This window comes from Delphinus delphis, chromosome 4 (assembly GCF_949987515.2).
Source record: "Delphinus delphis chromosome 4, mDelDel1.2, whole genome shotgun sequence".
NCBI lineage: Eukaryota > Metazoa > Chordata > Mammalia > Artiodactyla > Delphinidae > Delphinus > Delphinus delphis.
Genome location: NC_082686.1, coordinates 23683543 through 23695823, shown reverse-complemented (window position 1 = coordinate 23695823; position 12281 = coordinate 23683543). Strand labels below are relative to the sequence as shown.

Genomic DNA, 12281 nt, shown 5'->3' with positions numbered 1-12281 from the left:
TGCCCCGGTCCGGGAAGATCCCACATGCCGCGGAGTGTCTGGGCCCATGAGCTATGGCCGCTGAGCCTGTGCGTCCGGAGCCTGTGCTCCTCAACGGAGAGGCCACAATAGTGAGAGGCCCGTGTACCACACACACACACACACACAAAACAAAACCAAAGAACCCCACAAGGCTGTAGAATGACATATTCAAAGTGCTATAGAAGAAAAAAAAATGAAAAAATAATTAAATAGCCCTTCATATTAATATAAAATGAGCATATACACATCATAATATTAATATTTTTCATAAATAAATAAAATAGGCCACAAAGGAGATATGCACCAGAAGATGATAGAAGCAAAGTGAGAAATAGTAATGATGAAGTAGATGAGAACAGAAAACAAAATCCCTCCTACACTCTGCCACACATGTGGCACCACCAAATACAGCTGTTGATTCCTCTCCCACATGTGAAGAGAAAGAGAAGTTACTTATGAGTGGTTGCATAGAGTCCACCTTAAAAATCACAATGGCTTTGAGCATGACAGAAGCCCTTCAATGACATGATCCCTGATTTATACATCTGTACCTCTGTAAAGAGGATAAGTGGTCGGTAAAGAGCTTACTACCCTAGGAGAAAGCACATATTCTCACACACACACAAACACACACACACTTTTTTGGTTTTTTTTTTTTTTTGCTTTGTTTTGCATAGCTTTAAGGATATCACAGAGTTCCCCCAAACCAATTATTAAACCCAGGGAGATCCATGTAACCCACATTTAGAATCCCTGCTTTGCATACTAGAGAGGTAGGAAAACCTAATGATCCACAGGCATAGAAGGGTTGTATTTCCATGGTTTCAGTTGGCACGTTTAAGTGGCTTTGGGGGGTAATATTCTCTATAAGGAAGTGGCAATATGAAGTAAAGAACTAGGTGGGCATTGTAGATGAACACACTGGAAAGTGGACCATGGACTGGGAACTGCAGTGTAGTAGAGTAGAAAGAACAGAGTCGATCTAGATTAGATCCTGCTGACCATTTATTACTTAGTAGTTGTTAATCACAGTTAATTTAACTTGTCCAGAAAAAGTGGGAAAATATTATCTACCCTATATTTTTGCGATGAGTGCTAAATGAAATTATATATGTATAGCAGGTACTACAGTGTCTGGTGCTACTCTGTCTACAGTTTATGATTGTTTTGTGGAAAAAAATATATTTAAGAGTAGAAGCATAAATACAAGAGCTTGAGGTCCAGCCATAGAATTACAAATGACAATTAGAGGCTATTTCTGAGATTACATAAAGGGAGAAAACACAGCCATCTCTTGATGAAAAATTAACCAGTCGATCTAAGAAAGAAATGGAAAATCTTATTCAAGCCAAATTTGAGGATTATAACCCAGGAAAAGCATCTCAGAAAGCTCTGAGAACTGTTCCACCCATCAGAAGTCAAGGCACAGTTATATAAGTTTATTTTGAGACAAAGAGCTGTACATCAAATGATGTATTATTGACAGTTTACATAATCCAGATATAAAAGCACTATGTGACCCCTTAAGAGATCAAGAAGGAATGTTATCTTTAAGGACTTGTCTTACTGATGCTAGGAGAATGTTGCTTTTTATGGTTGAGCAGGTATTTCTACCATTGGGGAGGTTTGGTCAATGCAAAATGCAGATACACAAAGCACAGTGCAGGGAGAGAGGAGGCCAAAAGGCAGAGAAAATTTTTTGTTTAAATTTTTCTTGTCTTGCCATAAAATATTAATTTTATTTCACACATCCAAAGAGAAGTTGGAGTAATAGGACTTAGGGTACAAATAGCAAGATTGTCTTTATTAGGACTGATCTGAGACATTGACTCCTTTCATGTGTCATGGAAGGGTGAGGGCTTGGATTTACCGGAAGCTGAAGCTGAGTTCATTGGTGAGGGTACTTTTCACCCCACACCTACCAAGAGCTGGGCTGCACAGAATTGAAAGCATATAATTTCTGATCATCACTGATGGACAGGCTGTCGTTTCCTAAATCAAGGATAAGAATGAATCTATTACCTGCAACTTGTGACTCAGATGACAGCAGATTTGTTTCTTTCTGCTTTATTTACCTTAATATCGATACTTACAGGGATTTGGAAAGAGTTTTGAAGAGAGCAGAAATGATTAATGGAATCAACCCACTGAATTACAAAAAAAAAAAAAAAAAATTGCAGGAACAGAAAATGTACTGTTTAGTTAAGCATCAGTTGTCTAAAGGTATAATAGTCTCAAGTACTTGAAAGGTGAAAATAATATGCCATCCTTTATATGCAAATTTGCAACTACTGGCCCATCACTAGTAGAACTTGCACTTAAAATTGTTTTTCTCAGCACTGAGAATAGCTTTTAACAATTTTAAATACTCTCCTTTATTCAGTCCCTCTTACGATCAGTAGGACTCACGTAATAGGCCAGGATTAGTGATGTTCTTATAGATAGAAAAAAAGCTAAACTGTCCAACTTTAATAGAGACTTAATACTTGATTTTATACTATTGAAGGGTTTTTCTTCCCCCATACCAACCATTCCTCTGATTCTCTGACACACAAACAGGATGTCCAACAATTCAATTCAAATCTGACACAATCTACCTGGATTTAGCATCAGATTCCACAGGTTAAAGGGGTTCAAGTCTCACACTTCAGACACCAGTAACAAGCCCTGGGCCATCCTTACTTCTGACTTAATGGCTATAAATCAGGAGGTTCCCACAACCCCCTCCTTAGATGAGGGGAAGTACTTGCTAGACTAATACTGCTGCCTACACTCTAGACCAACACAGTGGCCAACCCTAATATCCCTTCCAAAGATGTAAATGTTTGGGCATAAATGGAAAATAGAAAGAATAGTAGCCAAGGATAAAGGAATGAGATGTCTCTGTCGCTGACTCCAGGCTCTTTCTTCAGTCTTGAGGCTGGGCAGGTACAGGGCTTGCAGGCCTGCCAGAAGCAACCCATCATTGAGTAAAAACTGAAACACTGTGGCAAGCAGCAAGCAATGCAGCCCACTGAACTGATGTTTTACCTTTTTCAGTCAGAGTGATGGCCTTCTAAACAGGATGCTGTCCGTTCACTTTTGGACTACCATCTGTAAACCAGGCACATCTTTGATTGCTGTTTATAGGATGCTGTCCAAGTGACAATAGAATCCAGCAGCTCTTCACGCAGTTACACATTCTGTCCTGGGGAAAGAGCTCCCTACTCACGGGTGTCTCCTTGGATTACCTTAGTATAAAGATCTTATATACAGTCATCCCTGGGTATCCATGGAGGATTGGTTCCAGGACACCCACAGATATCAAAATCTGAAGATGCTCAAGTCTCATATAAAATGTTGTAGTAGTTACGTATAACTTATACATATCCTTCTGTATACTTTAAGTCATCTCTAGATTACTTGTAATACCTAATACAACGTAAATGCTATGTATATAGTTGCCATATGGCAAATTCAAATTTTGCTTTCTGGAACATTCTGGATTCTTTTTATAATATTTTCCATCCATGCTTGGTTGAATCTATGGATGTGGAATCTAAAGCTATGGAGGGCCAACTGTAAATCATTTCCATTTCATTATGAAACTCTTCTGGACACTGTCCTCCCCATTAGAACATTTATCCAACATTACCCAAGACATGGGTGTTTCACGTTTCAAGATTATTTTATGTCCTTCAATCATAGGGACAGTTATAACTAATTTCTGATACCAACTGGTAATTGCCCCTCAGATGAACATTTCTAATATCCCAGTAGTCATTGCAGGGAGGCACTCACAGGTTTTGCCATAATCCCTAGTATACACTCAATATAGGGGTATCTCAGAGAATTTGTCCATACCAGCAATCCAGTTTCTATTCTGTGCTTTTTGGGCTCAGCCAATCTTACTGGTTCCCATTTAGCATGTCCAATTAATATTGCTTGAAGGGTTGATTTACATGGCTTGTGTTTTACAATACTAGATAAGGGAAATGTTCCCAATCAGATATGATGTCTGTCCTAATAATACATTCGTGTGAAAGAGCTGCAACCATTTCAAATAAAGCCTATTCAAATTTACCAACTCTTCTCCCAAACTTCACTTAATCCCATTAACTCTTACATTTGTAACTGTAGCCTTCGTCAGGCCTTCATTAACAGTTTTTGGTTTTATAATACTAGGTAAATTAGGCATTCCACAGTCAGACAAAATATCCATAGACATCCGTTCTCATAAAACATTCAAGTAAAGGAGATAAAACCTCTTCACACAGGAACTCTTTAAACATTCTAATTTTCTTCCAGACCTCCACCTTAATCCTACTAGCTCTTACATTTCTATATTTGCTAAATCTAATTGAAGTCTGTGTTAGTGTTTCACCAGTGGGTTTTGGTACCACAGTGCAAATGGTTCCTATGTCAAGAAATCCCAGAAACTTCTTCCTACCCCTTGACCATTATAATCACGTAAGTACAAAAGGCTTTGTTGTCTACAGCAGGGTTTCTAGCTGAGGGACCAGAGTCCTTTTGTCAATCATTACCTTGATTAATTGGCCCAATTATGGCATCAAGTATGTCCAGGGCCAGTTTCTCATTGAAATATTTGCCTTCTCATTTTTTTAATTCTTCCAAACGATGGCACATAGAGTGGACTTATTTGGGGCCTTTTAATGTTGGGAGATCAGAAGGGACTTTCTCTGGTCCACTTAACTTTCAATAGTGGTGTATTAAGACCTTTGTTTCAATAACATCAATGTTCATTTTATTCATCCCATTTTTAAATAACCATCTAAATATTCCCACCCTTCTGCAAGAGGCTTCTTGACTCTCTCCTTTCTCTTCCTCATTTTTTCACCCCTGTCAAGGTTTCCTTTATTCACTACATTTCTTAGTAACCCTTTAAAAATTTCCACCCTGATAGGACAAGTCCCTTGACTCTCACCAAGAGAAATCTGTGCTTGGTCTAGCATCAAAGTCCAACTCAGCATTTTCATTCATTTTAGCTATTACAGATAATAATAACCAACAGTGGATTATATGTTTGGCATGCTTCTTATTATTTTACATTTCCTTAGTTATCCAGTGACTGAAGTCCTTGGAAGTCAGGTCTGCAACCATTTCTAAATACCACTAGTAACTTTTATCTTTAGTAAGTGATTGCAATGCAGCTGAAATTTCATACCTCTGGTGACTAAGTAGCCATCCATGGATTAAAGATTCCTCATTCGCTACCCTTTTACTCTTTCTCTTCACAAACCACATGTTTCTCTGGGCCAGGGCTGTTCTAGAAAATTCCATTTTTTTCTAACACCAAAAGAGAGTTTCTTGTTCTTGACACCAAATACCTGGTATCTTTTCCAACACCACTTATTTAATTTTCCAGACACTGAATGTGTGTTCAACAATTGAGATCAATTCTGACACTATCTACCTGGAGTTAGCATCAGATCTCACAAGCTAAGGAGCTCAGTCCCACAAGACAGCTCCAGTTCCAGATGCCAGTCACAAGTCTCAGGCCATTTGTACTTCTAACCCACCAACTGTAAATCAGGTTCAACCTCTTCAGGTTCACAGAACTCAGGAAAACACTTTACTTACATTTTCCAGTCTGTTATTAAGGCTAAACCTCAGAAATGGCCAAAGTGACAGTGATGTAGAGGGCAAAGTAGGGGAAGAGGGATCATGGAGCTTCTGTTCCCTCTCCAGGTGTGCCATTCTCTCAGCCTTTCTATGTGCTCATGAACCTGGAAGATTTCAAACCCCATCATTTAGATATTTTATGGAGATTTCATTGGCTATTGGTGATTGACTCAATCTCTAGTTTCTTCTCCCCAAGCTTCCAATCAAGGCATGATCTTTCTGGCAACCAGCCCCCATCCTGAAGCTATCTAGGGTCCCATTCACCAAGAGTTGCCTCTTATAACAAAAGGCCTTTATCATCCTTATCACTTAGGAAATTCCAAGCTTTTTAGGAGCTTGGTTTTAGGAGACAGGAAGGGGACAAAAATCAAATATCTTTATCTAATACCACAGCTACATACCAAACCATCAAAATAGCTTATCACAAACAAAGTGAAACACTGAGCCACCAATAAGTGTACTTACACACACACACACACACACACACACACACACACACAATATACTGTTATAGCTCCTGACCAAGTATTCACAATTGTGTATTTCTTCTCCTCTGCTTTGTCTTGACCAAACTTTATTCAGGCTTCTCTTTCCCCACAGTTCCCTGAACTTTAGCTTGTCCCCATCCCTGAGTCAAAGGCTAAGGTACAGAATATGCACTCCCCCCCAATCCCCAAATCAGCAGGCCCAGCAGACACATTTCCTGTCATACCTTTCAACAAAAAAAATTGCACACCGTGACCCTAGATAGTTAAGGTGCGTATTAAAAGGATGATTTCAATGAGCCCAGTCAGACTTACATCTTCCCATACGTAGAAGAGCACTAAATTCATTAATTTGAGATGTCTGGTTTTCTTTAACAGTAATCTTTTGATTAAAAAGATTAAAAAAAACTACCTGTTTTTGTTTTGTTTTGTTTTTTGTTCTCTTTGAGTGTGCAAAAACTCCTACATATTCTGGCTCTTCCCTTACCTCTTTGGAACGGTCCCTCCGAGCTATCTGAGAGGCTGTATCCCAGGCTTAAGTCCTCAGTATGTCCACCAAATTAAACATAATTCTCAGTTTTTAGTTTGTGCATTTTTTTCAGTCAACAGATTGCATCTATTATGCTATTTACACACTCCTTGTTTGTCCAACTTCCTCTTAAAAGTTTCTGCTAAGCTCTGTTTACCTCTCTCTATAAAAGAAAAGCCTTTTTGTGTTTGATTTTGAGGCACTTGCAGATTTCTGAGCTCCAAGGTTTCCCCCTATTGTATTAGTCTTTTTGAATAAGGTCTCTCCTTATCTACTCCTGGACTTGTTTTTATTTGAAGCAAAGTGTTAATAATACTACCGTTACATCAGTTGTCAATATCAGCATCAAGTTTACCTAGAAAAAAAGAAAAGAAGAAGTAAACAATTCTGTTATGAACTTGAGCAATGCAAAGCAGGTAATCTGGATAATTTTATGAATTTATAAAAGTGCTTTTTTAAAGTTGCTTTTTATAAACTAAGTTACAAAGGGAAAGAAAGGTAAAAACACATCATTTAAAAATTAACATTTGGCTACATACCAAGGAAAATTTTCTTAAAATTATAAATTACTTCATTTTTGTGAGCTCTTAAGTAAAATTATAGTATTTTTATTTCATTTGTATCTCATTTGTTTAAACCTAATTAGGCATCATACAGCTCAATCTTTAAAAATGAAAAAACAAAACTCAGCTACTTTAATTTTCATTAGAGAATAAAAATACGAACGCTTCACAAATTTGTCTGTCATCTTTGATCAGGGTCCATGCTAGTCTAGGTGTTTTCATTCCAATTTTACAATATGTACTCCCAAAACAAGCATCTGATCTTTTTTTTTAATAGGAGGCTGTCTGGAATCAATATACCCCATGTTTCAAGGGCTGTGTATATGAGAGGGCTATAGATCAAGGAGGGCTAGAGATTCTCCTCTTAAAAATAATAATTCTGGGCTTCCCTGGTGGCGCAGTGGTTGGGAGTCCACCTGCCGATGCAGGGGACATGGGTTCATGCCCCGGTCCGGGAAGATCCCACATGCCGCGGAGTGGCTGGGCCCATGAGCCATGGCCGCTGAGCCTGTGTGTCCAGAGCCTGTGCTCCGCAACGGGAGGTCCATGTACAGAAAAAAAAAAAAATAATAATAATAATTCTAAGCATTACCCCCATACAGCCATCACATTACAAAAAAGATTATTACTTATTTCATAAAAGATGAGATTTTGCCACTGAAGGTTTGTGTGGTGAAACAATATGGTGGAAGAGGATATTGACACTTCAGATGGATTTTAGTTGTGTAAATAGATTTAGCTACTTCATATGAGGTAATAATTCTTTGCTAACTAAGTTAATATTAGCAAGTTGATTATTTAAAAATTAAATATGTCAACTAAACAAATGTATTTTCTGATAATAAGTGTTTATTGAAGGAAAACAGGAAATTTTAGACAAACTTAAAAATACAAAGGCAATAGAAACTGTTACTGTTTTCTATTGTTTTGCTTTTATTAGTTTTTTGTTTAAAATAATTTTGTCCAAGCAAAAATGTTCCACTAGATGAGAACTCTATATTGTCACTTTCTGACTTAGTAAAATCATTGTGTATTATTTGTATCAAACCAATGATTTCATAATACCAGAAAAACTTGAATGCTCATTGCTGATGAACAAATAATTATAAAAACATTATATTCATTCATGTGTCTTTGATTCCACTGCACAGCTAAATAGGAAGCATAAACAATGAACAGAAAAGAAAGTTTTATAAACTTTACAAATGATCAGTTAATAAATTCAAGCATAAAACAAATATACCAAAAATCAACCTAATTACATAAATATTTCTCATATGGCAAGGCCAGTAATTTTCTCACTTTTTCTAAATGGACTTTATGTCATGTGGAACTTTTCCAGCTCATTTACATTCATGACCTCACCACTGCCAGTAATTCACATATTATTGTTAAATCAAATATTTATTTTATTTTAAAATTATAACCAGAAATAATTTAAGGAATAATATTTGTCTTGTGTTTTCTTTTCTTATTTTTCAAAACAACACTAGACATATGAAAGACCACTGAAGCTTCTTAAATAAAAGTTAAATATGCAGTTAAACTCTCCAAAAATGTATTAGTGAGTCTGTGAAACGTTTATAGAAATCACACGTCTTGGTTTGACCTTCATTCTAAATTTCTAACTTAGTTTAACAATAGGAGCGACTCTTCTGCATGTGAAGTTATACTGTTATAAACCACCCGTATTTATATAAATTGTAAAATATGTAAAGATATATGCACACTTATTATCATTGCAGCATTATTTACAATAGCCAAGATATGGAAGCAAACCAAGTGTCTGGTGATGTGCTTTTATGTATTTCTAGTTGTCTGCAGTGAACATGTATTCCTTATAAAATTAGAAAGAAAACGATAAATGTCATTGAAAATGAAAAAAATATATATATAAAGAAGTTAGGAGCCTATGAAAAGCCCCAAGAGAGACCCCTGGTGAATGAGGCAGGAAGTCTCCCAACTTCACTGCACATTCTCTGACAGGGAGAAGGATACTGACTATTTTTAAGAGCTTGAGGACGTAACTTTAATAATTCTACTAATTACACCAACCAGTACAATTTATAAGCACCTTCTGTATACCAGATGAGTACTCATATTGACTCTAATTCACTAAATGAACCTGTGAATTAGGTGACCTTCTTCTTCTTCTTTTTCTTCTTATTACTGAATGTTATAGATAAGAGAAATAGAAATGGACTCAAATTGATCTTTTTACAATTTAACTTTGGAGAAAAAATACAGATGGTCAAGTAATAATGGAAAAAACAAAGGCTTTCAAACAGACAAACATGGGGTCAAATTCTATAACTATACGGCTTTCAGTATTCATTCCAAAATATTTATATAAGATAAGATGCAAATTGAAATGTGCTAAGATAACTAAGTATTTCCAGATTTGGTGATATGTCTCTAAAGCTTAGTCTGAAGTAGTATTCATGTAAATGAATCTTCAAAAAATACGTAAAGTGAAGGAATTTGCTTGTAGATGTAGATATATTACACTGTCACTTTTAAACTAAATTAAATGGTGCCTATTTTGTTCGGTTAATTCACTGGGTTATGTGGCTCAATCGGTTATCTCCAGTTAATTCAAGGAGTCCTACAGAAAGATACCATCTACCCTTCACTTTGCAGAGAAAACTTGAGTTTAAGCTGGCTCTCAGATTAGGAGATAGTAAACATGTATAAATAAAAGATAAAAGTTTTTTCATTTAACCTAAATTCTGGACTCAACAGTGTTCTCTCATGATGCCATAATGTCAGGATTAGCAATGAACTTGGTTTAACTAGGAGTTGTTTTCAAGTGTAAGTTAGACCCATAGTACTCAAAATATAGTCCATCATGAACATCAGCAACAGCTGGAACAGTATTAAAGCCTCAAAATTTCACATTAAAACTTATCAAAATTACTCCTCCCAAAATTACAGACTTGGAATTCACATTTTAACAAGATCCTCATGTCATTCATATACACACTGAAGTTTGAGAAGCCCCAGATTATGTGACCCTCATAAGGATGCTTTTAATGGAATCCTCTTATCAAATATGTAATTTGAAAAGAAAGTGCTTTAAAGTCTTTCCCAGTCCTAAACTCAATGGGATTCTCTGAAAAGATAAAGGAAGCAAGTCTTAAAGTTCCACCTCTCGTATCTGAGGGAAAGAATTGTGTAACTCATTTGTTTTTCTTTATTGGTATTTTGTCTAAAAATATCAAGTTAAAAAGTATAAAAGGAATTTTTCATTTTCTGTCATTTCCAAAGTGTAAATCAAATCTTGGGGACAGGCAACAAAAACCACTTAAATAACAGACAATCTGTTTAGTCAGATACACTTTGCCTTTAATATCAAAAATATAAATCAACTGACTTCTCTAACATGCAGTGAATTTCAAAATCAATGAATTTTTGTCAACATTGGTTCACAGTGAACCCTCTTACACCTCTTCCTTTTTCTCCATTCCCTATGCTATTATCCTGCTTCAAACCACAATCATTTATCACCTGAATTTCCACAATACTGTACTTCGTAACTAGTTTCTGAATTTTCACATTTGTTCCCTGGGATCCATTGTGGCTATTGTAGCCATCGCAAAATTTCTGAAGTAGAGAACAGATTGTTATCACTTTGCTTAAAACCTTTCCAGTGTTTTCATTTTTAGGAAGAAGTTCAAACTTTTTAATAGCCTACAGTGATTATCCCTAGTGATCATAACCCTGTTCTACTTTCGCCTCCTTTCTGCATCCATCTCCTTGTGGTCCACACGCCACCCTCCAAGCATATTGAATTCTTGTCACTTTCCCAAGTATCTTCTCAGCTTTGGTTTTGAGTATTTAACACTTTCCTTTCCTCAGTCTATATATAGCACATAGTTTCATTGCTTCTCATCTTAAGTGCCACTTCAACTGGGGAGCCAGCCCATCCTAATATCACCAAAATACCTCTCCTGTGGATTCCTATAGTGCCCTGTACTTCTCTAACTTTGTACATATTATATTAAATAACTCAATTACTTACAGTAGTTTTTAAAGTATTATTTTAAACTTCTTACAGCAAATTACCTCTAAGAAATAAAACTGACATTTTTTGCTAAAAACTCATTTGATATAGGTGATTATATAAGGCAAAAAATAGAAATCAGCTAAACTACATTGATAGGAAATGAACAGGAATTTGGAGGCTGGATTAAACACCAAAAGAGGGCAAAATATAAAAATGAAAATAGCCTAAGAATCATTGTCTGGAGCTAGAATTTATGTGGAAATTTTCAAGGTGATCAAAATAACTGATATAGAACAATTCTTAATAAAGAATAAAGTTCTTGCTAAGTAATAATAAAAAAAATTAAATATTCACTTGTGAGTTTTGTGGAGCAAAAGACTTCTTTGTTTCAAAACTTCTAATATATGCTACATCCACTGATGAGAACTGTATTTTACAACTGGATTTGTGAGAGGCTAAGAGGAAACAGTTGTAAAAGTGAGATGTATAACTCAGCAGAAGGAACTTGGAAGCAGAAATGGGGACAAGAATTTAAGAAAGAACAGAAGAACAGAGTGTTAAGACATATCTTAGGAAACACAAATTTCATTAAATCTCAGAAAAACAGTATAATCTTAGCTGATAATCTGATTCAATCATAGCTGTATTCCCTAATAGGTTTGTTTTCAGTCGTAATTTTAGTTGACATTTAGTACCCTTTTTTTTGGATTCTGAAAACTGTACAACAAATACTGTAAAATAAATAGATGCGTAGATTCACATTTAAAGAGAATTTGATTGTTAAGAGAATGATTTATCCACAAACCCTATCATTCCTAAGACTAGTGACATCAAAATTTCCTTCCAGCTCAAAAAAAAAAAAACCTCAAAATTTTGCCCATGAAAAATGAAAATGTATTTAGCAAAGAAAAGATATCTAAGTTATTAATGGGCTTTGTTCTTGTAGTTCTGATATTATATGTGTCAGAGTTACCTAAAAGGTATAAATGACCACTAGAATTTAAGCTCCCACAGGGAAAGGATTTTGTAGCTTCCTCACTGCTATATCCTCTGCT

General features: G+C 35.9%; 1 non-coding gene across 1 annotated transcript; it reads right to left on the bottom strand.

Moving 5' to 3' along the window:
- Positions 1–7370: 7370 nt before the first annotated feature.
- On the bottom strand, positions 7371–7477 carry LOC132425221 (U6 spliceosomal RNA). Its single transcript, XR_009519408.1, has one exon. It is a non-coding gene; the product is annotated as a U6 spliceosomal RNA (small nuclear RNA).
- Positions 7478–12281: the final 4804 nt, after the last annotated feature.